Source organism: Manis javanica, chromosome 7, assembly GCF_040802235.1.
Source record: "Manis javanica isolate MJ-LG chromosome 7, MJ_LKY, whole genome shotgun sequence".
NCBI lineage: Eukaryota > Metazoa > Chordata > Mammalia > Pholidota > Manidae > Manis > Manis javanica.
Genome location: NC_133162.1, coordinates 11011441 through 11035918, shown reverse-complemented (window position 1 = coordinate 11035918; position 24478 = coordinate 11011441). Strand labels below are relative to the sequence as shown.

Sequence of the window (24478 nt, the reverse complement as noted above, 5' to 3'; positions counted from 1 at the left end):
GGACATAGATGAGGGCGTTCCTGGCTCCTTGAGACCGATATGCCCAGATCTTTTCTTTCTTGGCATTCCCTCAGCAACTTGTACATACCCTTGCAACTCCGGGAGAGGCCAGAACGGGGTCCTCTCTCTCAGGCTTGATGTGTCAGATCCAGGTAAGATCCAGACCCTCTGATTCTTTCTCTTCTGTTAGGTGGTCACTATTATCTCCTTTGGGGCAGTAAAACAAAAATGTCCCCAGGAATTCACAGCTTCCTATCTGCTCTGTGCCTGTGGTACAGAAGGGGCTGGGGAGGGTAGGAGGGGAGGGAGGGAGAAGGGGATTAAGGAACATTATAATTAGCACACACAATATAGGTAGGTCACGGGGAGGGCAGTATAGCATGGAGAAGACAAGTAGTGACTCTGTCATCTGAGGCTAAGAGCCCTTAGACTCTGATATCTCAGGAAACCTTTCTTTCTGAGTAAGTCCAGCTCTTGCAGCTGAAGGGTATGGCTTTCAATTCTACTGTGTTAGATAAATGTTTGAAAAATCTACTTAGGGCTCTGTGAACTTCTGTGACAGTCCTGGCCTCTGACACACTCTCCCCTGAAACGATAAACATTACTGTTCTTATGGATGAGGGCTACAACACAATAAGAAAATACCGGGATAGAATAAAACCTCAGTTTATCTCCAAATTTTATCCCACTGCATGGTACCTAGTATAGTGAGTTCAGTGCAATTGTGCTTAAGAAAGACTGCAAAAGAGAGTTAATAGTAATTAAAAGTTATCTTTATTGAACATGTCCTCTGGGCTGAGCACCATGCAAACAATCCCAGTGTTCCTCCAGCCTGCAGGGCACTGAGTCTTGCTTCAGCTCCCACTGTTCTACCATGGGCTCTGATGCCCAGGCTGGCAGGAGGCAGCTACAGTCCTCCTTTGTCCACTGGCCAAAAGGGGGCCACTAGAGGGAGTTGGAAGGTGGAAGAGAGAAGGGACTTGTTCCTACCTATTGGCTTGCTGATCTCCCCTTCCACCTGCCTTCTCTGGCAACAGATGGTTCCAATTTCCAACTCCTTCCCACATTCCCTGCGTAGCCAGGTGGCACCCACTCTTCAGACGACTGAGCCCCGGCTCCATAAGGGCCCTCCTCCAAGCCCCAGAGGCAACAGCAGGGGCTGGGAGCCCCCTCCTCTAAACTTGTGATGGATCGTCACACCAGTGCCCTGTTGAATCATACCGTCCAAGCCCTCATGTAGTGAGTGCCTTCCGCCGTGCCCCGGCCAGCCTGGGGGATCTGCTTTGGTCAACGGGACACAAACAGGAAGCAGAGGCTGGATGAGCATTTGTGCTTTGGGGCGCCTTCTCTTGGACTATTGCTGCCATCATATGGGGGAGCCCAGTTCAGCTTCCTTGAGGAGGAAAGAGACAGAGAGAGGCCAACCCACGCAGATGTCCCCGTCTACCTTCCCACGAAGACTGCATCATGAAAGACCCCGGGTGAGACCAGCAGCAGAACTGTCTTTCCAACCCAGAGAATGCTAAGCCTCTAAGCTTTGGGGGGGATTTGTGAAGCAGCAATGGATGACTTGAAGCAGTTCTGATCATCCCTACCTCTTCCCACCACCAAAGGGAAGGTGGCTGCTTCCTGCAGTTAGTATCTGTACCCTTAAAATAACCGTTTTGTGTTTTCAGCCCTCAGGCTTAACATGTTTAGCAGCTTCCCCCCCATTCTGTCTGTTAAATCTGTGATTTCCGTTTTCCTGACCAGACCCTGACTGATACAATACTATCACATCCATTTTATAGATGAGAAAACTGAGGTTCAGAGAACTTAAGAAATATGCCAAGGGATGCCCTTCTATACTTCATACTCACATTAGTAATCTTCAGCAATAGATAACTGTACCATGTAATAAACTGGTTGTTATAAATTATCATGACCATTGAAGTTGGTGTCACTTTAGGACAGGCTCTGCTCAACCCGGGCGGCCTCCAGCTCGTGGGCCAGCAGGGGGAGCTCTGTTCCCAAGGCCCCGGACAGCCGCGGGTGGACCCCACAGGGAAAATGAGCATAACAATTCCTTTCTTGACCAAAAGGTCTGGGCAAGCACTTCATCACAGGAGACGGCAGGCTCCTTGATGGGAAGGGAAAAGAAGCGATGTAACATTTATTAAGCCCTAAGAACTGCGTCAATTTAAATTTTAAAATACTAAACGGGAGCTGCCCTGTTTGAAGTGGATTGTCCTCCAGGAGAAGGAACTCCGGGCCCCTTCCTGTCTTCCTGCCACCCTGCGCCCGATGCCACCCCAAGGTTAAGAGGAGTTTCTCTGCACTGGGACACACTGACCAGCGGACAGAGCTCCTGAGTACGCAGACCTTGGTGCCAGCGGGGCCCTCTTTCTGTGAATGGTGTCCGCAGTAAGAACGCGCACGCCTGCCCCCTCCCCGGGAGCAGGGCGCCTGGCCTTCCTCCCTTCCTCTCCAAGCCCGGCCCCAACTGCACTCGGGTACAGGGGCTTCTTTGCTCTTGCTCTCTGGGAACCTCCTCCTGAGGATGATGGGCCTGTGGGAGACAAACCGTTGCTCCCATCACAGCGGCAAATCTGAGACTCCAATCTGAGCTCCGGGGTAGTAAATACTAGACCTCAGAGCCTAGCAGGCCTCACAGCCCAACCAGCCTGGGCCAAGGGGGCAGCACCAGTCCCGCCCACTGACCTCCCTCCCTGCCCTGCGGTTGGGGGCGAACAATCAACGATCCCTTGGCCTCCCAGCTACCTATCACTGCCGCCTGTTTTGGAACTAGGTCTCGGTAGAAGTGGGCCAAAGGTAGAATTTGGGCATTCCTGACTTCGCCTAGTGAAAATGCCATTTTAAAACATGATGTTGTACAGAACAAAAAGGTTCCTTCAGTATGAGAGAATATATCTGTAAATGACATATCTGGCAAGGGGTTAACATCCAAAATATATAAAGAACTTACACACCTCAACACCCAAAAAGCAAATAACCCAATTAACAAATGGGCAGAGGATATGAAGAGACAGTTCTCCAAAGAAGAAATTCAGATGGCCAACAGACACATGAAAAGATGCTCCACATCACTAATCATCAGGGAAATACAAATTAAAACCACAATGAGATATCACCTCACACCAGTAAGGATGACGAGCATCAAAAAGACAAAGAACAACAAATGCTGGCAACGATGTGGAGAAAGGGGAACCCTCCTACACTGCTGGTGGGAATGTAAGCTAGTGCAACCATTATGGAAAGCAATATGGAGGTTCCTCAAAAAACTAAAAATAGAAATACCATTTGACCCGGGAATCCCACTGCTCGGAATTTACCCAAAGAATACAACTTCTCAGATTCAAAAAGACATATGCACCCCTATGTTTATCACAGCACTATTTACAATAGCCAAGATATGGAAGCAACCTAAGTGTCCATCTGTAGATGAATGGATAAAGATGTGGTACATATACGCAATGGAATACTATTTGGCCATAAGAAAGAAACAAATCCTACCATTTGCATCAACACGGATGGAGCTGGAGGACATTATGCTCAGTGAAATAAGCTGGGCAGAGAGAGTCAAATGCCAAATAATTTCCCTCACTTGTGGAGTATAACAATGAAACAAAACTGAAGGAACAAAATAGCAGCAGACTCAGACTCCAAGAATGAACTAGTGGTTACCAAAGGGGAGGGGTGTGGGAGGGCAGGTGGGGAGGGAGGGAGAAGGGGGATTGAGGGGTATTATGTTTAGTGCACATGGTGTGGGGGATCACGGGGGGAACAGTGTAGCACAGAGAAGGGACATAGTGGATCTGTGGCATCTTGCTGCACTGATGGACAGTGACTGCATTGGGTTATGGGTGGGGACTTGATAATATGGGTAAATGTAGTAACCACATTGTTTTTTCATGTGAAACCTTCATAAGAGTGTATATCAATCATACCTTAATAAAAAAATATATATAAAAAAACATGATGTTATATGTAACCATACTCAAGAATACATACAACATGACATTGCAAAAAATAATAAATTAACTCTAAGGAACCCGCTATCCAACCTAAGAATTAGTACATTACCCGTCCGGTGGGTGTCTAAGTATATGCTCCTCCTCTGGTCCCATCTCCCACCAGAGGTAACTTAAACTAGGCTCGGTGTATGCCTCCATTCCCTTCTTATTTCAAATAAACTTATCACAGTTGTATGTTCTTTAATTACACTGACACTTTTTAAAAACCTCAGACCCTTAATTTGGATTTGTCTTATTGTTTCCTCTCAACTGGATTCAGGCAAAATATTTTTGGTAGGAATCCGGTGCAGGTGATGCTGTGTCCTCGGTGTATCACATCAGAGCTACATGGTGTTGGTTTGTCCCATTATTCCTCAAATTAAGTCTGACGACTTGGTGAAAATAATGTCCACCAGGTTTCTCCACTGGAAAGATATCTTTTCCCCTTTGAAATTAATAAGCCATTTGTGAGGTAATAATTGGAGTCCCCGTAAATATTCACTTCCTCAACATGGTTTTACCAATGGTTTTAGCATCTATTGATGATTGTTGTCTGAATCGGTTAGTACTAATAGTATTTCCAGAATGTTCTGGTAACCTCTTTTTTCACCAATCCTCCTGCTCTCAATATTTGATTTGAAGTAATACACTTTTATCCCCTGTTAATAAGCATTATGCAGTCAAAAAGCTTGTTCTCTTATTTCACCTGTTTAGTGCACTTCTTCTCAGCATTTTGAAGGGACTGCTCCTTTCTGGCTTCTATGGTTGGGGGTGGGAAGCCTCCTGGTAGTCAGTTTTCATTCCTTTGTAAGTCTGACTTTCCTCAAGAAAAGGGAGCCTGGATTTGAAAAAGAAATGAAACTCTAAAAAATGAAAAACATAATTGTTTAAACACAATGGGCAGATTCAACACCACATTTGACACAGATACTGAGAAAAATGAGTGTGTTGGAGATAAATTGGAAGAAATTCCTCAGCATGTGCAAGAAGGAAAAGGGGATGAGACCTATGAAAGAAGTCATGAGGTATGGGCAAAAGAATAAACATCTAACATTAAGTGAAGTCTGGGAGATAACAGAAAGCAAGACTGAGAAGCAATACAGCTAAAAAGAAGTGGCTGTGACTTTTCTAGAATTTGCAAGACATGAATCCTTAGAGGTAGGTATGCTAGTTTGCTAGGGCCGCGTTGACAGTACCACAGACGGGTGGGGCTTTACCAGCAATTTCATCTTCTCACAGTTCTGGAGGCTGGAAGTCCGAGATCACGGTGTCAGTAGGACTGGTTTCCTCTGAGCCTCTCTCCTTGGCTTACACATGTGTTCTCCCTGTGTTTTCACAGGGTCTTCCCTGTGTGTGTGTCTGTGTCCTGATCTCCACTCCTGTAAGACATCAGGGTCCACCCTAAGGACCTCATTTAACTTACTCACCTCTTTAAAGATGTCTCCAAATAGAGTCACCTTCTAAGGAACTGGGGCTTAGGACCTCCACACATGTACTTTTTTGGGGGAGGACACAGCTCAGCCCATACAAACAGGCATCACAATATATACCAGGTATGACGAATAAAAAGAAGTCCACATCCCAACACAATACAGTGAAATTGCTGAATGCCAAAGACAAAGAGAGGGACTTGAAAGCAATCAGGGAAATGCCACACTTTGCTAAACTGTAGAATGGCTGCCATCAGGCATCCTCAAATCCAGCTTTTAAAAGCTGCCAAAGCTCAATCCCTACCTTCTCTCTCCAAGAGCTCTTGCCCTGAGATCTGCCTTCTCTGACCCCTGACTTTCTTTGACCTCTGACCTTGGCACTGATGTGGCCAAGTGTGTGATGTGGGCTTTCTGTTCACCTGCAGCAGAAGGGTGCTAGGAAATGTCATCAGGTAGAGCCAGGCCTTAAATCTCTCTACACAGACCAGAAAAAACAAAAACTCTTTTGGATTACACCTCCAGTTTGGAAAACATATGTGTACTGGGTAGCCAAAGCTGGTAAATGCGATCTGAGTAGTGTCAGTGTGGGAGATGGCGTCCGTCTGTATTCCTGGCTGGAGAAAGGAAGGTGGCATGGACAGTAGATGGTTTACAGCTTTGCCAGGGGTCCTGAAGGCAGGTGTCTGTGGTGCTGACACAGTCGTCCCTGCCACCAGTGACTCTAGCGCTCACGGTCACCAATGCTGGAGGCCCCAGACATCTGCCTGTGTGTTAGGCCAGTGCCCAGTGGATGACTGGTGAGCAGGCTGAGGGAACCCCCGGAGAATCCCTGGAGCCCGGAGCCTGGAGCAGTCTCCAGCCTACTGGAGGGGATTCACAACTGAGCTGTACAACTGCTGCTGCAGCCGCTGCCTCCCTCGGCCATCTCTTGCGTGGGAAACAGCCACCACCTCTCTGCTGGCCTCCTTTTTTTCAATGCATTTTTCATATAACAGTCAAGTGATCTTTTGAAAAAAATCAGAATCAGACTCCATTGCTGTTTTGCCTAAAATCTTCTGTAGCCTCCGCAGCATTGAGAACAAAATCCACTCCTTGCTGCCGTCAATACAAACCTGCAAGATAATGGGCCCCATCGATGGAGCTGCTTCTCTTCCTCTTCTCTATGATCTAGCCGTCTGGGCTTTTCTCAATCCTTGAAACCTATTGAGCTCTCTTCCACCCGCAAGGCCTTTGTCCTTGTTCCCCCTTTTCCCTAGAATGGCCCTTCTCAGCTCATCCAGGAACTGGGCCCTCCTCACATCTCAAATCTCAGCTCCCTTATCTCCTCCCTCACCTCCTATGGAAAGTGGATTCCCTGGGTACTATTTCATCATTGTTTATTTCCTACTTGATGCCAATCATAAGCTCTATTTATTTTGTTTCCTTGCTTGTTTATGTCAGTCTCCCCAAGCAGAATCTAACACGTAGAGACCCTGTCCTATCCTGTTGTCACCTGTGTCTCTAACTCCCAGCACAGTGCCTGGTGCATTCAGTCAGCTTCACATGCCAGATGCTATCCAACCTGGGCCCCTGGGCCTTTAGCAGAATTCTTTACTTATGCTCCAAGGGACCCCAAAGCTCAACAGAACCACCAGAACTGCACCTCTGGCCCAATCCAGTCCAGCTCTCAACCATCTAGTCTACTTTCAAAATTTGAATTGACCCCAGGAACCAAAAGAAGTTGAAATGCAGAGCTAGCAACAGTTTACCTCCATAAATTCGACTCCCTGTTGCTCATGGTATTAAGTCTGGTTTCAGGCACTTCCACTTCAATTAACACTTGGCACACTTCAAAATACCTCTGAACAGCAGGACGCTGATTGAATTCAAGGTGCCAGGAAGCCGAATGGAAAAATAGTAGTAAAACCACTGGTCCTTTTATATTGTAGTTAAAAGCTTGAGCAAACAACTATTACACCTCCTTCAATGTTCTATTCTGTTTCAAATTAATCTGTAATAAGTATGGCAACCACATCGCTTTTAACCTGTCCCATTAGGCACATCCAGTCTGGCCACAGTGCTTTTGATTTGAGGTTCCAGTTTGTCTCTCAGCAGCCTCTTGGTATACAATGTGGGTCAAGTTTATAAAATTTGCAAACGTTTCAAAGGATGAATGAATTATCCAAATGGTTGTTTGCATGTATTTTTGAATATAAAACCTCCAAACAAATTATATATTTTAAATGCTTTCCTTGGGTCATATCAAGCATGGTACTCCCATTCATCTCCAGTTATTTAAAAAGAACAGTGGAAAATCAATATGCATCACTATGGAGACATGCCCAAGATTAAGTGAAAACACAAAGTTGAAGAACATCAAGTATAACACCTCTCTGTGTGCATGTTTATGTAAATATATTTTCTTGTGAGCACAGAATGTTTCTGGAAGGAGATCCTGAGTCATCTCTGAAAGTAGAATGGCTATGATGATAAGTGTAACACGTGTCAGGTGCTTGTTCTCTGCCAGGCATTGCAGCAAGCATTTTTCTAATGACTTTATTTAATCTCCATAATGACCCCAAGAGGAAGATATTACTGTTATCTCTCATTTACAGATTAGGAAACTGAGGCCAGGAGAAGTAAACTAAGGTTGTCCTTTGGGGACAACCTACTCTGGTTTCCTAAGCATGTGATTATGGACGAGCTGACCCCACGGCCCACCATGGGTGACACTGATGAAGGCCTCCAAACCGAAGGCAGCCACTGTCCCCCAAGTAACCTAAACAATTCAAGATTAGCCACTGACTGCAACATTTCATTCAGCAGCACCTGTATAAAACCCATTATTATTAAACACTCAACATGATGCCAGACCTTACACGGATACCTCATTTGACACCCACAGCAACCCATGATCTCCTTCTCTCCATTTTAACAACAAAGGATCTGGCACTTTGTGAAATTCAGTAGTTTAAGTCCCAGAACAAACTGCAAGGTTAGGACCTGAACTTGAGTCTGCTGGCCCCCTGTTAACTCCTGCTCTGGATTCCTGAGGGTAAGTGGGTGGCAGCCAGGTGTCGCAGGTCTCATATATTCATCCCTCCCTTACTAAGCATTCTTCACCCTAATTGTGTAGGACAAGAAAATGAAAAGGTGCAAGGCTCCTGCCTAATGAGCCAGCCTCTGCCTGCTCCCAAGTCTTCCACTCTGGAGGAATGTTGAGCAAAGCAGCATCTGTTGTCAGATAGTCCTGACGCCACCTGCTTAATGGCCTCTGAAATTGCCCTGAATCATTCCTGTCACCTTCAGCTGAGACCTTCCTGGGTTGATTAGTGTGACCTGGAGTTTTCCCCAGGGCTGTGGAGCCTCAGTGTCCATGGACTGGCCGTCCCGCCACCCACCGAGCCCTAATTCTCGTGCTCAAGCCCCATTGCATGATAAAGATGGAAAAGCGAGTGCTTGGCCTCTGCACATCTTACAGGGCTCATCTCGCTCTGAATCGCATGCCCCAGAAATATGGTGTCTTGAAAACAAGCCCCTGCAGCAGTTCCTAAAGAACGTCCTGATGCCAAAAATGATGGTGATGAGCAAAAATGGACCCAGTTAGTCTCCTCCCTTCCTCGCACTTGAATACCAGGATGCCTGGAGTCATGCACACACACATGAACATGCACACACACACACACAGACACACACACACATGCACCCTGTACGGACCTTTGGTCTTGACTTGCTCTTCTCCTTGTTGAAATGCCCTTCCCCTCTTTCTTTACACCACTATTACTTACACTTGGAGATTCGTCTGGGATATCACATCCTCAACCCTGAGCTGGGCCAATGCTTCACATCACCAGGGTTTAACTGCCTATTACAGAGTTCCTAGCCTGTTACATTGAACTGTGGCTCCCCCTTAGGACTGCAAGGTTTTGAGGAAAGGGCCCAGGCTCGGGTCTCCTGTGGCTGCTCAGTCTCACCTAATGTCCAGCGTGCCGCAGGTGCCCGGGGCAGGTTCGTCGCTCTCGCTTTGCCCAGCCTCCAGGTGGCCTCTTTGTCTCATGGCGAGGTTCCCATTGTGCAGACTCATTACATCAGTCCCAGGGCTTGTAAATTTGCCGCGTATCAGAGGTTCATCTGCAAGAAGCTGGAATTGAAACAGTTTCTAGGATGGAAAAATCACTTCTAATATTTAATTTCCAAGCTTGCGTGCTGGATCATTCAAGCTGATTACAGGAAACGGTCGGAGTGCTAATGCTCCCTGTGCTGAATCCAGATGGGTGTGTTTACAAAGCTGAGAACCGTTAATCCGGTCTTCTGCCCCGGAAATGCCTGGCATTCACTTTGGAGGAAAGTAGAAAAATAGGGTAGTACAGCCAGCGAGGCTCAATTATATTTTTCTTAGAGAATGTTTTTTCAAAGCAAAGCGGAGAGGAGGTGGTCCGCCAATTCTGACCTGGAGCTATTGGGGGACCTTTGTCATTCTGGAGAGAGTGTGAAACCATTGTTGATTTTAGGAGTCCAGAAGAAGGATTTTGAATAGTCAGTCTTGAGCACCATCACAAGGCTGGTCAAGTGTGGAGAGGGCCTGAATGCTGACAGGTACATGCCAGCAGGAAGGAGCAGAGGTCTGAACGTGTGCTCCTCCAAAGGATATAAATGAGACTGTGTATGTGGTCAAATGACAAGAAGCACAGGTCACACATTTACTGAGCCTTGGCTTCTTGCCAAACGTTATGCTAAAAACTCTATATTCCTTACATCATTTAATCCAATGACTATTTGAGGTAGACACCAATACTGTCCCCTTTCATAGCTGAGGAAACCAAGAGGCAGGGGAGAGCTCCAAAGCAGCAGGCCTCCTGTGTGTCTGCAAACACTTTTGCAACTTTAAACAATTTTTAAAACCCCACTATGGGGGTAATGCCACCAGCCCTGCCCCAGGGCAGCCACTCTGTCCCATGTACTGAGAATTCAAGTTCCTCCACTGGAAGGTCAGCAGGTGTTCCCCTGGCAGAAGTAGGACGGCAGCTGCTCTTTTGCCCCAAGCAAACACTCTTCCACACAGTGCTCACAACAGCGAAGACAACAGGTTCAACAGCTGGAGTGACTTGCCCACCTGGCCCCAGCTCTCTGAGATTCTGTCTTCAGGTTTAAGTGCAGTGAGCAACCAGGGAGAGGAGTAGAGCTTTTTGAAGAGCTGCGGTGGCCCTGGCATGAACATATTTCTGGGCATCCCTTAGCACCTTCCCTCGGATGCTAGGAACACAGCAAGGAGGGGAAGAGTTCCTCTTTGTTGGTCAAGAATGCCCCCTCCTGAGGCTGGCTCCAGAGCGCTGAGCCCTCCCCACACCCAACTCAGTCTTGTGACTCGAGCCCACGGACCCCCTTGCAGATGCTGTTTGCGGAGCTCTCTAATTAGTTAATGAACTATCCGAATGACATTTCTCTAGTCTTTCAACCAGCCCCATCCTCAGGGTGGTAATTGTATTTGAGGTTATTTTAAAACATTATTGTATCCAAATGGAGTTTACATCAGCAGACAGCATGGTTGTAATGCTGCTATCCCTGGTGTTTCTCAGTCGTGCTATAAACTGCCTGGTGAGTCGTGCAAAGATGGCTTCTCCAGCGGCTTCCCTCTCCCCGACCCCAGCAGGGCTTCTGTGCCAGAAAGCACCACACGTCTAAGAGGGGACGTGGTCAAAGTAACTTGTGGCCAGAGTCCAGTTGGCCCTGGTTTAGAACAGACTGTTTTCAGAAGAGGTTCTCCATGAATTTGCTCATCATCTTTAGATGTGAACTAAATTTTCCTTATCTTTATAAGAAAACATTCTGACACTAATCTTAGAGGTCTACCTTCCCTCACCACCTTTTTTGGAAATATTGAGTGATACGGTTAAAAGCATGGGTGTGGCCTTCCAAACATCTAACCTCTATTTATTTGCCTGTAAAATGGGGAATCATCACAGTGAAGTAATGAGAGTAGGTATTTTCAGGCTTACCATGTGTCAGGCACTGTTCCAAGTATTTCACGTGAATTGTCTCCTATGATTCTTCTCAGTAACTCTGTGAGATACTATTATTAGGTACTGTACCGAGGTACTATTCTGGTCCTCACTTTTCATGTCAGGAAACTGAGTCACAGGAGGGTCAGTAACCTCCAGGATCACTTTCCTGCAAGTAACGGGGGCAGGCTCCAAATTCCGGAGACTTATTCTGGAACCTGCACACTGACTACTTAGCCTCCTTTGCTTTTCTCGCGAGGTTGTGAGCATTCAGGGGGATTCACTGAACAGATAGTGGCTGTGCGCCGGGTGTTAGGGATAAGGACAAAGCTCTGCCCTTGTGGAGATAATATCCTAGCTGGGAGGAATATGCATTTACAGCTTTTAGCGCATCTCAGGACAAGGCTGCACCCTGTCCCAAGTGTTAGTCCCTTAGAACTTTCTGCATAATATTTTGGCTATTTATGTACACATTTTAATGCTCCTACTAGATTATAAATTCCCTGAAGGTAAGATGAATCTCTGCTTCTTTTCTACATTTTTTTCTAAATCCTTATTCATAGTGAATACTTGTTGAATAAGCAAACCTGTTATCCTATATATATGAGAAAGAACTGCAAAAAGTTATCTATCCATGTACTAATTCAAAAGTTTTCTCAATGTAAAGTTAATCTATAGCTGTAAGTATATCTGAGATGTACAGTTACATATCCATGTCAATGCTAAGAGGAACAGATGAGATGTGTATGGAAAGTTCTTTGAAAACTGTAACATACCAAACATAGTAACACATTACTGGTATTTATAGTACAAATAGAGAGAGGGGTTCTTTCTCTTCTTCTATGCCTCCAGTAGAACAGATGATAATCCCAGGGCACAAATGGCCTAAGCATGTGGATGAGAACCCAGCAACCACACAAGGCTGCAGGGAGTAGATGGCAAGTATTTGCACACAAGTCAACAGAAATTTTTATTGTAAAGAAACAAAAAGGACACAAAAGCAAAAATGAACAAGTGTGACTACATCAAACCAAAAACCTTCTGTATGGCAAAGGACAACTTACAGTATGGGAGAATATATTTATAAATGGGGTTAATATCCAAAATATATAAAGAACTCATACAACAAATTCATACAACTCAACACCAAAAAAGCAAATAACCCAATTAAAAAATGCGCAGAGGACCTGAACAGACATTTTTCTAAAGAAATGCAGATGGCCAACAGGCATATGAAAAGATGCTCCACATCACTAATTATCAGGGAAATGCAAATAAAAACACAATGAGATATCACCTCACACCTGTCAGAATGACCACTATTCAAAAGACAAGAAATGACAAATGTTGGCAAGGATGTGGAGAAAAGGGAACCCTCCTACAAGGCTGGTGGGAATGTAAATTGGTGCAACCACTATGGGAAGCAGTATGGAGCTTCCTCAAAAAAACAAAAATAGAAATATCATTTGACCCAGGAATTCCACTCCTAGGAATTTACCCAAAGAAAAAACAAACTCTCTAATTTGAAAAGACATATGCACCCCTATATTTATTGCCACATTATTTACAATAGTCAAGATATGGAAGCAACCAAAGTGTCCATCAATAGATGAATGGATAAAGAAGAGGTGGTACATATACACAATGGAATATTATTCAGCCATAAAAAAGACAGAAATCCTGTCATTTGCAACAACATGGATGGACCTACAGGGTATTATGGTCAGTGAAATAAGCCAGGCAGAAGAGGACAAATACCACATGATTTCACTTACATGTAGAATCTAAAATCAAAACAAAACAAAATGAAGAAAATAGCAATGGACTCATAGACTCTGAGAAGTGACAGCTGGTTACCATGGAGGAGGGGGTGCAGTGGGTGAGTGGGATGGATGAGGGGGATAAAGAGGCACAAAATCTCAATCATAATATGAGTTGGTCCCAGGGATGGAAGTGCAGCATGGAGAATATAATGAATGATTCTGTAACATCTATGTTGACAGATAGTGACTACACTAGTTGGGGTAAGGATTTAATAATGTGTGTAACTGTTGAATCACTGTGTTGCATACTTGAAGCCAATCTAATATTGTATATCAGCTACACTTCAATAAAAAAGGCAATTAGTTATCTACTCCTGCATAACATATTACCAAAATTTAGTGACTTAAAACAACAGAAAACATTTATTATCTCACCGTTTCTGTAGGTCAGGAATTTGGCAGCTTGGCTAGATGGTTTTGGCTCAGTGTCTCATGCATTCAAGATGCCTACCAGTGTGCAGTCATCCAAAGGCTGGACTGGGGCCGGAGGATTCACTTCCCAGGAAGCTCAGTAACAAATTGGGGCTGGTTGTTGGTGAGACGCCTCAGCTCCTCCCCGTATGGGCCTCTCCACAAAGCTGCCCGATTGTTTTCACAATGTGGTGACTGGCTTCCTCCAGCGGGAGTGATTCAAGAGACAAAGGTAGAATCTGCAATGATTTATATTCTCTCGAAGTCACACACCCTCTCTTCCGCAGTCTCTAGTGGTCACGCGAGTCAGCCTGATTCAATGCGGGAGGGGACTATACAGGGCGAGTACCAGAGCGCGATGATCATGGAGGTCATCTTGAAGGCTGGCTACCACAAAGGGCAACAGGGCTCAGAAACCAAGAACAGTGACTGCAGCCCAGCAGGCCTCCTGGAGACATGAACAGAGGGCATCCTGGAGCCAAAGCAGCTCTGGGCACTTTCGTGGCAGGCGTCCCTAAGTCTTCACTCCTGGCCTTTCTCCTTCATCCCCAGGTTACTCAGCCTCACCCCTCCTGTCTTCCGCCAGTTCTTTCCATGTTTCTTACTCCACATTCCTAAAAGCAGAGCTGGTTGGCCCAGTTCATCTTTTCCCCAGGTCATCACAGGTCACATGGCAGCCTGTGGGTTGGATTCTGGGGGTAGCCCATACATTTGGGGGAGTCAAGGTTCACATAGTCCAAAACAGAGACACCTTAGCACAGCGCTGTGGTCAGGACAGTCTCGCTGAGATGAGAGTGGGGGGACAGAGCTCAGGAAGTGCAATCGGCCCAGTGAGCTATTTGTTGTTCACCAGGCCTTGTGCTGGATGGAGAGGCCACAGGTGGGGAGAAAGAAGAGAAATGAAGACAAATAAGTTGACCCCTGGCCTCTTTGTTTAGAGAGGACAGCACCCATACCAAATAATGATGATATGTGTATAAAAGGCTGCCAGCATCTTGAAGGATGAGGTGGACAGAATCAGATGAGAGAAGGGAGAATGGCTTTTCCAGCCGGAAGGAAGGAACCCGCATGGGTCATTTGGAAGGAAAGGGAGACTCTGTAGTGGGACCAGAAGGCAGGGTGGATGGGAGGAAAGCTGGCCAGGTGACATGACACCTTGACGGGTTTGGCAGTTGCAAAGGAGAGCTTGGGCTCTTCCTCTAGGGCAGTGGTAAGTTCTTGAAGGTTCTGAGACAGGAATGAGGACTGTGGGTGGTTCCAGGTGACAACCCAACAGCAACCCTGGAAGGGAGGTGGGGTCCAAGGCTTCGTTTGAAGGTTTGATGAGCACATGAGTATCCTTCCCCTCCTGGCTCTAGTTCCCAAGGGGCTGGGTGTGATTTGAGGAAAGCTGAAGTCTCCATTACAAACAGATGTCCGTGCTTATGAGCAACTAATGACTGCTCCTTCTCTGGTTTCCTTTCATAGCAATCCCTCCAGATAGAACACCACAGACAGCCAAATTAAGCAATGCTGTATTCAACACCAAGAAGGCTATATCTGCACAATGAAAAGATGTCATTAGGAGCCTGAGAAAAGTCTCCCAGTGGACTCCTCATCCTCCCACAAACAACTTCCTAAGCAACTCAGAAAAGTAGTGTCTGGGAAATAACCCCTTTTCAGTAGTTCAGGCCTTACCAGGGAGCAGGTTGCAGCAGACTCATGAGTCCTACCTAAGTTGAAGTATGTCAGCCACTGGTTTTATTATTTAAATGCATTAGGGCCAATCTGAAGTCTTACCATGTTTATAGAGTGACTTAAGAGGCACAAGCAAGCTTCTGGGCTTCCACTTGGAGAAATGAATTGCTTCAGTGAAGCCTGGCCTTAGGTAGGGGGCCCCTGGAAGCTGGATAGCCTGTGGCAAAGAGCCTGAATTCTTTTGCCAGCCTGCCTGGGCTTATATCCTGGCTCAGACATTTTCTGTGTTGTGACCTTGAGTAAGTTACTTGATGGAAGAGGGCTAGGGAATCTTTCTAAATGCTCTTTTAGAAGGCACTAATCCCATTCATGAGGACTCCATCCTCATGATTTAAGTACCTCCCAAAGGCCCCCATCAACAATCACCATCACCTTTGGGAGTTAGGATTTCACCTTATGAATTTGAGGCGGGACACAAATAATTAGACCACAGCAGAGATGATAACACTAACACCTCCTCATTAGGCTGCTTGTGAGGATTACGTGGACATTATGAGAGCCTGACATACGTAGAAAGCTCCATATAACTGTTCACTATTAGAGGCTGGTCATCTAGTCCCCTCTCTGTTAATATGGCTGGTGATGGGGCACTCACTCTTAGTTGTTAGCAAGTTCTTCCCTATCTCAGTCTTAATTCCCTCTCCTTAAAAGTTCCCACCCATTTGTGAGATTTTCATTTTTTTCCATTACTTCTACATTTTCCAACTTCTTTGGAGCGCATATAAATTATTTTTGTAATTAGAAGAAAAACAATAACTTTTTAAAAATTCTAACTGCAAGATCTAGTTCTGCCCTTTATATTAACAAGAAAGAAAAAGAAAAAGAGCCCCACTTGCTGACCTCCTCTCCCACATTAGATTGGAGACTGAGTCCAGCACCAGCTCAGCTTGGCCTCCCTCATCTTTAGCACATCTGCCTTCTATTTGCACGGTTGGCTGCCACTAACTAGCGAATGCCTTTGCCAACTTTCAAATGCACCTTTCCCAGCTGTGGGCCTGGAATACCATATGGCCTCCCAGGGAGCCACCAGGCCTGTCCCATAAGGTACAGGCTTCCTCACTAGCCTGTCCATACCAAGGCAAATGCCACCTGCTCCAGTTCTTGAGTTGGTCTTGGCATCTTGTGGTCAATCAATAGCATGGCATAACTGTATGGGTAATCCATAGGTTTTGAATAAAATTAACCTTGGAAACAGAAGTTTGGAAAATCGTAACAGGATTTCCGAGGTGCAAATGGGTTAAGCACTAGTCTACACCCTGTAAGATCAACTCCAAAGAAAAAGCTGGATTAAGACTTGTTGGATGCAATGCTTTGTTTACAATGAGTTTAAAATTTAAAACATATTTTCAAACAAGAACATATTGTTTATGTACTTAAAAATTATTAACACTAAAGAAGTCTCAAGCATAAACAAAAGGAATGGCTCTGATTATTCCTCTCTATTAACTGAGAATAATGCCTCTTTTTGTTAGTGAAAAGTGATAAAAACTAAACCAGTTTGGCCTGTCAGGGTGAATAGCTGCTGCCCCATAGAAGAATGTGATCTTTAAAGACAAACAACAACCAAAAAAATCATTAAACTAAGGAGGCTGAGTTTCCAGAGGAATCCAAGGAAAAAAATGAAAAAGGCCTTTAAATTTAACAACCCCTTTTTTATAAAATGAAATTGCTCCAAAGAAATGCTCTCAGAGGTTTCCTCACCACAGCCTTGGAAGGAGAGAGAAAAACGTGTATTCAAGCACAGCAACAACAAGAAAGATTGTGTCTGGCAGCCAAGTCAGGAAAAGCTTTGATTCTAGAACTTTCTCTAATCAGCTAGCTTCTCCTGGAAGGCAGGGAAACCCTGTACCTCTCTGCTTTATCTTTGTATTTCATTCCCTAATACATAGTAGCAGGGCTCAGTAAATATGAGGATCCTGGTTCAAGAGGAAGAAAAGATCTGGTAACACAGCAAATAATAATGTATCATATTTTACAGTTAATGGTGACTTAATGTTATTTCATTCACATCTCATCTCTGGCAGTGAGACTACAGATGTTCCATTTTTTATTTTTCTGCATCATCTGAATTGTTTTCTAGTATGTATTTTGAAGTGGAAAATAATAAAATTATTTTGGCATATGAAGAAAGTAATTCTCATAATCATCGCCAATTTCTCGATCCCTTTTGGAATAAGATAGGGAATTAATTCTGCCATAGATTATAATTCAATAGAGGGACAAAGTGAATTCATCATTCCATAAATATTTACTCAACATTGGCTTGTGTTAACAGATCTAGGTAGGCATGGGGGATACGTGTGGTCAAAAACTACCAGCTTTTGGCCTAAGAGGAAGACAGGTGTTCAACACATACTCTCACTAACAAGTGCCCAGTTGCAACTATGGCAGCTGCCATGGGAAAGGCACCTGGTGCTGGGATCCTGTGTTTCCGAGACTGGTCCCCTGCTTGGGTCTCGCTCCATGTGTTTGCTCTTGTTTCCCCTCCCACAAGGCCCTTCCTTTTTCTTCTGTATATTTAAACAGGACCTTATTCAGAATCCTGTGTAAGTCTCCAGTTCCTGCTCAAGGACACACTGACTGCAGGGGCACCGACTTCCTCCCTCCCCTCATCACCTCTCTCGATCAGTGCTAAGTCACATAGTCACATACTGCCTTGAGGATCATAGCAGCTGCAATATACAGGGTTCTCCAGAGGAACAGAGCCGCAAGAGTGTAATATATAAACAGTTGGCCCTTGAACAAGGCCCTTGAACTACCCACCCCCTGCATAGTCAAAAATCTGCATATAACTGTTAACTCCCCCAAAACTTACATATTAATAGCTTACTGTTGACCAGAGCCTCACTGATAGAATAGACAATCAATTAACAGGTATTTTGTATGTTATATGTATCAGATACAGATTTTTACAATAAAGTAAGCTACAGAAAAGAAAATGTTTTTTCAAATTGTTGCCAATCTCCAAAAAATTTTCCAATACATTTATTAAAAAAAATCTGTGCATAAGTGGACCACGTAGTTCAAACCTGTGTTGTTTGAGGGTCAACTATACATATGGGGGCAGGGGTGGTTTGAGGGATTTATTTTAAAAGATCGGCTCACATGGCTATGGAGGTACAAGTACAAAATCTGCAGGATAAAGCAGCAGGCTGGGGACCCAGGGAAGAGTTGTGGTCTGAGTCCAAAGGCAGTCTACTGGCAGAATTTCCTTTTGCTTAGTGGACATCCGTCTATGTTCTCTTAAGGCCTTCCACTGATTGGATGTGGCCCACCCACGTTGTAGCTGTAGATCAAAGTTCACTGATTGAAACCTTAATCTCACCTGAAAAGCATCTTTACAGAAACATCCAGATATTGGTTGACCACAGGTGTGCGCACAGTGGCCAAATGGACACATAACATCAACCATCACAGTAGTTGTATTTCTCTAATTAGAGTCTACTGTCTTAGAAAGCAAAGTCACCTTACATGTTTGAATCCTCCCACATGGCCTAGCTCAGAGATTACTGTCAGGAGGCGTTCAATAAATCCCTGAAGAGTATGAGAATAGAGCAGTGAGGCATGACCGACCCACTGGAAGTAACCTCATGCACCATGTGGAAACAACAGAGGACATGTGACCAACACTTGCTTACTCTCCAGAGGGCAAACCACATGGCAGCAGAGACCCCAAATGCACAACCCTGAACCTTTCTCCATTCTGAAAATGATCTTCAGCCATAATCAGTCATGCCTTCCTAGATAATAAAAGATTTAGATAGGAATGTACTCTTTGGAGTTTGAATTTAGCATAGTGGAGCAGGAAAAGAAAAGAAAAAGTACACCACAAAAGCATGCTGTGGCCTACGAGACATTTCTGACCCTGGTCTCAGACCATCTTTTAATGACATATGTGCCTGTTTCAAGCTTCATCTTTCTCCCAAGTCTATTACTAATCCTATGCAACAAGCCCCCATATCTTACCACCCCCTAACCAAGCTTAAATGAGTCTTTTAAGAGATAAACCCACCTCAGAGGAGGGGCCTAGTGCTCTCTCAGTCAATTCACAGTCCAAGCTCAAATTTGCAATTCTAAACCCAGAATCTCATTTCCAGGCTTCTCCTTGGTCCCTAAGCTGGCTGCTGGCCAGGCTGGAGGAGGAGGGAGGCCTGGGCCAGAAATCTCAAGCGACTCGAGAGGTGACAGGTCCTCAAGCCATTTTTCAATGTCAGTCCCTGTCTCATGTGACCCGCAATTATCTGGTGCCCTTTTCAAATTCCCTCTTTTGCATCTGTAAAAATCCTTCTCATTCCTCCGCAGTCCCAGTAGAAAAACAGGCACAGGATAGGTATCGGCTAGTCAAAGAAAAGGAATACCAAAAGTCTCTTAAACATAGGAAAAGATGCTCAATTACATTCACAGTAATAAAAATGCAAATTAAAAGTACAAGAAGATAACAGATTGGCAAATATCAGAACGTTAGTTAGATGTTGTAGTCCGGTAAGACTGTGAGCACTGCTGGTACAAACTTAACCTTCCCTGACCTCTTTTTAGAGCAGTTTGGCAAAACATCTCAAATTTTAAAATGCACTGGTCTGATGACCAAGCACTTCCATTTCCAAGTATTAATAGATGTACATTCATGCAAAATGACGTGTGCCCAAGAATATACATTGTGGCATTGTAATAGCAGAAGACTGGGAACTATCTAAATGTTTATTAATAGAGGACCAGTTTCATAAATTATAGACTATTACACAGCCGCTTAAAGGAATATGGAAGGACTGATAAGGAAAATTCCTCGGGGTACTGTTCTATGAAAAGAGTAAGGATTTCACCAATACACATGGTGTGCTAGCATTTGTGAGTGGGCAAAATGTGCCCATCTCTGTTAGTAAATGCATGGAGGACCCTTGCAAGAATATCCAGTAACCTGGGAATACTGGTTGCCTCTAGCGCAGGGACCTGGGGAGGCTTGGAAACATCTAAGAAAAGGATTTATTTTTCACTGAGTAGCCCTCAGGGAAACTACGACCTACAAAATTCATATGTGGAAGTCCTAACCCTTGGTATCTCAACATGTGACTGTATTTGGAAATACAGTCATTGTAGATGTAATTAAGATGAGGTCATACAGGAGTACGGTGGGACTCTATCCAAAAGACATGCATCCTTACGCAAAGGGGAAATTCGGACACAGACAGGACACAGGTAAACCACTGTGTGAAGATGCAGGTGGAGACTGAAGTGATTCTCTGCAAACCATGAGAAGCCAGGAGAGAGGCACGCAAGAGATTTTCCCCTTGCAGTCCTTAGAAGGTACCAACCCTGCAGACACCTCAATCTTGGACTTCAAGCACCAAGAACTATGACACAATACATTTTTATCATTCGAAACCACCCAGGCTGCGGTACTTGGCTACAGCAGCCCTAGCAAATGAATATAGTAGCATCCTTTGGGGCCTTTTGAGTTCTGTAGCATGCACGTATATTACTCATCTAAATAAAAATATTTTTTTTCTACACAAATGTCCATTCCTCCCTGAAGCCTTCCCAGATTCACCAGGCTGGGTTGATTGCTCTGTCTTTGGGGCTCCGGGAACATTTTATCTCTGCAACAGTATTTACCCTGCTATAATTTAAGGGGCCAAGCCTACATTTCATTCATCATTACGATCGTAGAGACTGGCTGGCAACTGTTTGCTGGAGTGAATGAATGAATGAATAGCCAGGCATTATTCACCCTCTTCCTGCATTTCCATCACTATTTATTGATTTTTGGCTTGATAAGCTATCAATTCATTTATGTTTAGTGAGAGTAAGTGACTAGAACCAGATCCTAAGATTTGGAAGATTATGATTGGTGGGAGTAAAAAACATTTAAAAACACATTTAAGTTTCACTGCAAATGAGGTGAGAGCTTGGTACTTCCCAGGGGAAAGAGGTTCACAAACAGGAAGAAGGTTGATTTTTGCTGGTAGAGAGATGAGGAATCAAGAAAGGCTTCCTCCTTGCCCTGCTATGCTTGTTGAGGGAGTAATGAAACAATGTGTGAGTCATGCTCCAAATGGTGGTTCTTGTGGATTACCGCAGCAACATTTCAGTTGGGCAATATTGACAGTATGGCTGCTGTATTTGTTTCCTAGGCCTGCCTTAACTACTGCAAACTGGTTGTCTTACAACAGGAATGTACCGTCTATTCCAGAGGCTGGAAATTGGAAATCAAGGTGTCAGCAGGCCATGCTTTCTCAGACCCTAGGAGAGGATCCTGCCTCCCCTGTTCCCTCTTCTGCTGTTTGCAGGCAATCCTTGGCTCATAGACGCATCACGCCATTCTCCGCCTCTGCCATCATTCTCTGTGTGTGTGTCTCTGTGTCCCCAATTTCCTCTCCTTATAAGGATACCAGTCGTCAGATTAGGGCCTACCCTAATCCAGTATGACTTCATCTTAACTTTATTACATCTGCAAAGCACGGTCACATTCTGAGGCTCTAGGTGGATATAAGCTTTGGGGGAACGCTGTCCAACCTAGTATGGCTGCTCAGCTAGAATTCACTGAGGATGGAGAAGCAGCAAAGCAAAGAAGCATTGAACCTTACAGCTAAGCACAGGCCGTGGATTCAGACAGGCTTGGCTTCAAATCTTGGTTCTACCTGCTGGTAAGCCATGTGAACTTGGGCAGGTTACTTGTCATCTCTAAGCCTGTTTCCTCATCCATGCAGTAGGTTTAATGCCTTTTATGGGTGCTGGGGGAAATAAATAAGATCAGATCCTGACCTGCTTAGCACAGAGCCTGATATTTTAAAAAAATATTTTAACAGTGGAGTTTCCATTTCCACAGCTTCTGCCATCCTTTCAGAGAAGAACAGAGACAGTTAAAAAACATAACAGGAAAATTTATGATTAAAGGCCCAGGTGCCTGGTACAGGATGTACCTGCCACAGGAGGTCAGAGAGCACAGGGCAGCTGGACTCAAGCAGGCAGACTTTAACTTTTAATAACAAACAGATGCACAGTTAGTGCTGAAATCCGAAACTCTGCAGATAAGCCGTATTGATTTTCCCTCTTGCTCTCCACCAGGATCTATTTCTAGAACTCAGGTCTCCATAGATAACCGGACCAGATATCTCCCATTTCCCTCTCTGTGGCCCCTCTGTACCGATGCACTTGACCATCAGGACATTAGAGAGAGCCACAGCTTCCATCCACGTGGTCCTGGTCTCCCCTTGTCTACGCTGATCGTGGTAGAAGGGTCTCCTTGGGAAGGGTTGGCTGGTGAAACTGCATGACCCTCTGTGTTGATCTCTGATAACATCTCAAAGGTAAACAAAAATGACTTGGGATGACCAGCATTTTGCATAGATCAGAGAGAACTGGCTCTTCTCCTGTGCCAGCTCATGTGTGCTATTAGAAATGGATTAAATTATCCAGACACAGAAATCTTTTGCGTGACATTTGCATTGAGAACTCACCGTTAGAGCTGGGCTTGACTCCCCTCTCAGTGACCTATGCTGTGAGTCCGTTAGGCCCATCCACAGCATTGGCAGGGCTCACTTGTGATCTTCCACAGCAGCCTGCGTTTGTCCTTGTTTCATCAGCATTGCAAAAAATTATGTGCACAAAGTTTTGTTTCTGAATTGTAGCTAAAAAATTTTTTTCTGTGGTGACCAGTGGGACTAAGCCATTAACTCACTCATTATATTTATTGAATGTTTGGTTAATAGCATGGGCTCTAGAATCAATTGCCTAGATTCAAGCCCCCCTCTACGAATCATGAGCTTTTTAACACGGAGCAAGTTGAATCATGAGCTTTTTAACACGGAACAAGTTACTTAGCATCTCTAAAGCTTAACTGCTTCATCTGCAAAGGGAGAAGCATAGTAAGATGCTGAGAGGATTGTTCCAGATTTGGTTCCTCGGGAAGCAAACTGTGAGATGCAGGCTAGCAAGCAAGACCGTATGAGGGAGTTTTAATAGCAGCGCCAGCGAAAGGGAGAACAGGGAGCAAAAATGGGCACAGGGAGAAGTTGAGCTGTGATGCAGTCCCAAAGAAAGTAGCAGCCAACCTCAGAGGGCGCCCTGGAGCTGGGGAACACTTTAGCCCCATCCTGAGTTGGACCATCCTTATGCCCATTGGTGGATTTGTCACTGGATACAGGTTAATCCTGGAAGGAGGTGTGACCACAGCAAGGCAGTTTTCTTCAGTTGAGCCAGTCCCCAAAGGACAACGGAGATTGGTCTTCCTGCAGTGCTCCTAGTATCTGGCGGAATAAGTCCTTCATTCCACCACAAAGGTTAAATGAGATAATCTAAATAAAAGCCCATTAACATAGTACCTGGCATGCAGTAAACGCTTAACAAACAGTAGCCACTAAATCGTTGTTTTTATAACTGTTATTTTCAGATGCTATGTTAGAGGCTGGGGTCACAATGGTGATGAAGATTCTGCTCCTGCCCTCAAGAAAGTCAGTCCATAAACAAATCAGACCATCGAACAAACAGTTGCAATGCTGGGCACTTGATAGGGTGGCACAGGATTTGTATGGGAACATTTAGAAAGGACACATGGCCCAGACTAGGACAGTGAAGGAGAGTGACACCAGGAGAGGAGGAAGAGTAGGCGGGGCAAGGTGGGTGGTGGTGGAGGTGGGGGAGAAGGTGAAAGGAGCAGCATGTGTAGATAAGAGAAAGCACAGTGTGTGCACGACACTGCTCAGCAGGGCCGGCAGGGAGTGTGCACCAGGGAGGGGAAGGAAGGGTCTTGTGTACCAGGCCAAGGAGTGCAGACTTGGTTATAGAAAGGGCAATAGGGAGCCATTAAATCAGTTTAAGGAGAGAAAGGACATGGTCCGTTTGTGCTTGAAAAGTCACTCTGGATGCCATGTGGACAGTAGGTTGAATGTGGACGAGATTAGAGGCTGTTACCAGGATTCTGATGAGAGATAAGGGTAATCAGGCCCAGCCCAAGGCACCCTAAGAGTGAGCAGAGTCAAGGAATACTGAGGAGGTGGGATCTACAGACGTGGGGACGATTGGATGGTGAGGGAGAAAGGGAGATTCACGGTCATGTTTGAGTTTATGATCTGGGCAAATGAACTCCAGAA

General features: G+C 45.0%; 1 long non-coding RNA gene across 1 annotated transcript; it reads right to left on the bottom strand.

Moving 5' to 3' along the window:
- Positions 1-146: 146 nt before the first annotated feature.
- LOC108396058 (uncharacterized) lies at positions 147-9687 on the bottom strand. The gene is made up of 4 exons (XR_001852845.3): positions 9397-9687; positions 5231-5392; positions 4720-4851; positions 147-284 (listed from the first exon to the last, which is right to left on the bottom strand). It is a non-coding gene; the product is annotated as an uncharacterized lncRNA (long non-coding RNA).
- Between the last annotated feature and the right edge of the window lie 14791 nt (positions 9688-24478).